The sequence below is a fragment of the Salvia miltiorrhiza genome, chromosome 1 (assembly GCF_028751815.1).
Source record: "Salvia miltiorrhiza cultivar Shanhuang (shh) chromosome 1, IMPLAD_Smil_shh, whole genome shotgun sequence".
NCBI classification, from domain to species: Eukaryota; Viridiplantae; Streptophyta; class Magnoliopsida; order Lamiales; family Lamiaceae; genus Salvia; species Salvia miltiorrhiza.
Genome location: NC_080387.1, coordinates 71,222,342 through 71,228,341, shown reverse-complemented (window position 1 = coordinate 71,228,341; position 6,000 = coordinate 71,222,342).

Sequence of the window (6,000 nt, the reverse complement as noted above, 5' to 3'; positions counted from 1 at the left end):
CTCTCTTTTAGGAAAAAAAATGTATATACTGCAAAAAAAAGTCAAAACAATAAATAAATTATCAAGAATTTAGCCAATTCTAACATTCATCAAAATTATAAATATTTGAGATTAATCAAATCACTATAAATTTTGTGTATCAATAATAATCTCATAACACTATATTAATTAAAAAAAAACATTATTGTATATTATAATTCCTCAGTACATATAAATTAGCATAGGATACGCGGATGAATGAAAATGACAAATCATAACATATTTTTATGGAAGAAGAGAGTATAAATTTTTTTATACCTATATATAGGGAAGTCAATTCAGCCCGAAACTTGTGGGCTGACCCGATTAACTCGTCAATCAGAGAGGGTTAGGGTTGAAAATTTTCAACCCGACTAGCCCATAACCGAATAGCCCGGCACCCGATAGGGTCGGCCCGACTAGCCCGATGGGCTAGCTCGAAACCTATATACATAACATAAAATATTTAGATATAAAAATTAAAAAATGACAAAATATTATAAAGTCTCATCATTTCACTTTCTGTATTTTTTAGATGCTTTGATTCTATGAGTTCAAACTATTGTTTGATATTTTATTGTTTTTCTTTACCAAAGTTGAACATTTTATTGTTACCAACTTATTTTATATGTTATATTATCTTGATTTTTTTTTCTTCATTATTTTATATTTTTGCATTTTATGCTTGCTATATAGTAATTTATATCTTTAATTTCTATGTATATTTTATACATTATACATTAGATAATTAAGAATAATAAAATAAAAAAATTATTTTATTTTTACGCCTTTAATCCGATTAGCCTGATGGGCTAGCCCGAAACCCGAACATTTAAGTTAGGGTTGAAAATTTATAACCCGATAAAATCGTCAACCCGATTAGCCCGAAACTCGATAGGGTTGGCTTGAAATCTAGTGGGCTGACCCGATTGACATCCCTACCTATATATCATTAATAAATAATTAGATTTTAAATATTATAATTACTTTAAATAATATCTCTCATGCATCGTGCGAGCTCAAGATTTGTTATAATCCGGTCAAGATAATGTAGATTATAGCCATCAATCCCATTATCCGAACCAACGTAATCATTAATTACAATTTATAATCCAAAATATCATCTCACTAATTAAAAAAAGGAGCGCTTCACTTATGGCTATATGTCCTAAATTATTATTTAAGCAGATCCCAACATGAATTACTCTTATATTTGCTCTCAAAAACTGTGAAATGACGAAAGTTTTCAAGTCGGTTTTATTTATCCTCGTCCTAGTCGCTCTTGCATCTGGTATAAAAATTTATACTATTCCCATAATATTGACCTCTCATATATATTAATATTTTATATATTTTATATAAGTGCATAGCAAATGACTTTTTTTAAAAAAAAATTCCTTTGCAGATTGTTTGGTTTATGGAGCAACGTGCAAAGCATATGGTGACCCATGCGACCCTAAAAATAGTTCATTTTGTGAACCAGTTTGCAAAAGAATAGTTTATTTAATAGTTCAGAAACCAACAAACATTTGGAGCTATTGCAATGGAGATAATCCAGCCGAGCTTCATTGTGTTTGTGCATATGACTGTTAATTAAACTCTCATATATCTTTTCTCTTATCAGATGATGAATAAATTATAAAACCCAAAGTTTTATTTGGCGTCTATGTGATTTTATTGATGAATTTTAAATTGAGTGTTTAAAATTTAAGTTCGGTTACTTTCATTGAACTGTCAACTCTCGGTCGATCTCGGCTTGATTTCGTCATCCAAAGCTAGTATATATACTCATTATTTTGTCGTTGGATTTTGCTTAATGAGACATTTTTTTTAAAAAATACTGGATGTTGAAATTTTTACTGAAAAACAAAAGTTGAAGACATTTTTTTTATAACCCTTGATTTTAATATAAATTTGTACACAATAATTATTTATATATACCTTATAAATAGAACTTCAAATATGATTTAGATTTATTTGATTTTTAGTTATGTTTGTATATGAATTTTTATATCTATCGATATAAATATGTTTGTTGTTATCTTTTTCAGTTGGATTGACATTTATGTATATTAAGTGTTAGAACTTTATGTATGGTTTAATTTATTTTTTGTAATTTATGTTTGTCCATCATTTATTATTTTTTATGGAAGCTAATGCTCTAATATGGTGTTAATATATCAAATAATTAAATATTTTATAGATAATGACCTATATATATATAAAAGAAAGGGTTCAAATGAGAACTCTTAATTATTGTGAAAACAGATAGATCATTCTCAATCATTTGATAATAAAGATATACAATGAATGTATCATTTTAAAATGTTATAGTGTCGTTTGTAAAGCCGAATAGTGTCAATTATAGACAATGTCATTTGTATAACCGAATAATGTCATTTACACAATCATCAATCCCATTATCCCAACAAATGCTACGTAATCATTAGTTACCGTTTATACTCCAAAAAATCATCTCAAGTTCTCAACAATAAAAAAAAAGTGCTTCACTTATGACCATTAAGCTGATCCCAAAGTGAAAATATTTAATCCATATTCATATATTTTGTCGTTGGTTTCAAATTTGAAAAATGAAGACAAAACTTTTGAAGACAAAAATGAAGACATGGCCTATGACTTAAAAAAAAAAAATCATTTTCAGATGGCTTGGTTTCTGGAACATAATGCAAAAGAGATTTTGAGAGTGATTGCAACAATGAATCATGTGTAAAAACATGCAAAAATAAAGTGAGTCCAAGCATTTACATATGGAGCTTTTGCAATACAGATAATCCCAAACGTCCTTATTGTTCTTGTGGATATGATTGTTAGTAGCTCTCATCTTTATCTTATCAGATGAGGAATAAAAGCCAAAGTTTCATATGGCTCTATGTCATTTTATGAATGAATAGTATAATTAATTGAGCGTTTTAAGTTGATTGATTCGTTTCTTTGGGGTTGACAATTTTAGACACAATATAAAAGTACGATGATAAATTATTAAATTATACGAAATTAATGGATTAGTGTCAAGTTTTATTGGATTCGTATTCTTATCACGTCGATCTGATAAAGACATGATAATTTTGTGTAACCCATTAGAATTAATATTAATACTATTTTTTTATTAAATATTTATTTTAATTTTTATGCTAGAGTTCGTGTTGGTGTCGATCGATAACGACCAGACATGCACATTTTGCCAACCCTATATTTGCTTTGATTAAATAATTTCATTTAATTGTCAACTCTCTAGGCTTGATTTATTCTTCATCCGAATTTAGTGTTTCCACAATTTTTTCATCTAAAGAAAAGCATTATTTGAATTGATGAATTTTAAAAGCTAGTAAAACTTTTTCTTTAGTTTTTTTTTTTTTAGTCCGAGGGAGCTGGGGAAGGGGTGCAGTGGTGTTTGAATCCGAGACCTCACTGTTCACAGACAGGAGGTCGCACCGCTTGATGTAGGGGACAAAACATACCATTAGTTGTTTTTTCTTAACTAAAAAGGGCTATTAGAAGTTGACATCTTAATTCTTATCATGTGCTCCAACAAGTTTTTTTTTATGGTTTTAACCGTTTAATTACAATGTAAAAACAGAAAAAATGTATAACTTCATTAGACAGATTTCCATAACCGATCTGCATTATATTATTTCTGTGGTGAAAAATGAACCTAACCGTCTTAATTATTACTGACTTCTAACTAACTAGGAGTAATAAATAGTAATAATTTCTCAAAAATAATAATTGCCGGTCAATATTTTTTACTTGGATCATCCATTCCAATTTTGAATCTTTTTTTTGAGAACCCAATTTTGAATCTTTGATATGTCATTCCATGTCCCATTATCAATTTATTTAATTATTTTTCTATTTTTCTCTTAAACTTCAATTTATTATGATTTAGTTTAATTTTATAATTATTAATCAGAGTTCATTAATTCAATTAACAATTTATAATTATTTTTTTATATTTAATTTGTATATTTGAATGAAAAATGACTTTTTAAGTTAATTATTTTAAAATTAGAATATATAATTATTTAAAAATTTATCTTTTAATAAATAGATTAATTATGATTTATTATACTCCCTCTATCCACAAAGAATGTATGATTTTCTTTTCAAAAATACCTTTATATTTTAAAATCATTCACCCTCAATATTTACAAAATACCTACCATTTAGAGCAACTGTAGCGGCACTCTTAAATAGAGTAAACCGCTACTTTGCTGTGATATACTCCCTCCAGCAGCATGCCATTTCACGCCAAATTGTAGAGTTAGTGAACAGTACCCTGGGCCCTGGCAGATGTAGCGGGGTACTGTTCATCACGGGAGTTCACTTTTTTTTTTTTGCTTTTCTTTTATCTTTCTTTTTGTTGTTTTATTTTTATTTCTTTTTGTTATTTATATGAAATAATCCTTATTTATCTTGTTTATGAGCAAAAGATTTTTTTTTTCTATATTTTATATTATTAATTTGTTTCATTTTTTGTGTTTAAATTATAAAAGATATTATATAGAATTTTTAAATTGCAACATCATAAAAATATAATAATATAAAATTGCGATAATAATAAAATTAATGTGCAACAAGTATTATGTAAGTTATTTTTATGTTGTTGGAATAAATTAATGTGCAACAATTTAAATATAGTTCTTAGTAAAAAAATATTTATATTATATTATGTTATAATTAAATAAATCAGAATAAATATAAATATAATCAAATATATATATATATATATAATAATTATATTAAAATATTATTTTAATAAAAATTGAAAGCATCAAAATAAAATATTTCATTGTAAAGTGAAATATAGAGTTGATTGTAGAGAACAAAACTAAATTACTCTACATTTTACCCTACAATAGATTGAAGTTTACTCTAATGTAGAGTGGACCATTAGAGATGCGGTTAACACATTAATTTTTGACGATTCTCTTTTTCCACTTAGGGCCAGTTTGATAGAGTGTATTAGATGAGTTAATTAGTATTTCTATAGAATTTGGAGTGTTTGATAGGTGAGTTAATTAGTAGCATTGGCCCGTAGAAAAGGGGCGGCCCGCTACTAATGTATTGTTCCTCCTAGATCAGCCATCTCACCCCACCCCCAAGTTAAGTTATCCCATTTTGTACAGTAACCCATATTAATTTTTTGTTGATAGATTTATCCCCATCATCAACCCAACTTCAAAAATGAAAAATCAAGAATTCTCTCGTGAAAAATCAAGATGTTCTTTGCAAAAATCGTCGTGTTCTTCAATCGCAGAAAAATTCAAGAATTGGAATACGAACCCAGAAATCGTCGTGTTCTTCACAATATGAACCCAGAAATCGTCGTGAAAAATATAGATTTCTTGTGAAGAAGAAAGGGACAGTGGTTTCCCTCGCCTCGCCCTAAACCCAGATTTCCCTCGCCTCGCCCCCTGCCCTCGCTTGAATTTTGTTTGGAAAAAATTTCTCACCATAAATTTTGAGGAAGAAAGGGGTGGAATAGAAGGGGGGTCGAAAGGGGAGGGGGGAAGGCTGTGAATTTTTTTTTTCAGACAAAGATGGGGGAGGCGTGGGGGAGGAATAAAGGGGGGAGGCTGTGAAAATTTTTTTGGTAGACAAAGATGGGGGAGGCGTGGGGGAGGAAGAAAGGGGGAGGCTGTGATTTTTTTTTTTTTTGGTGCTGGCGTTAGGGGTGAGCATTCGGTTATATGGTTCGGTTTTTGCTAAAACCAAACCAAACCATATTTTAGTTCGGTTCTAAAAAAAAACCGAACCGAACCGAATTAACTGAACAAACCGAACCGAATTAACCGAATTTTTTATAATTAAATCCGAACCGAACCGAAAAACCGAATTAATCCGAAGAAAACCGAAATTTTCGAAAAAAAAAACCGAAAAAACCGAAATTTTTGAAAAAAAGAACCAAAAATTCCAAAAAAAATTATAAAATTAAAAAAAATATTAGAAGTTAGATATTAT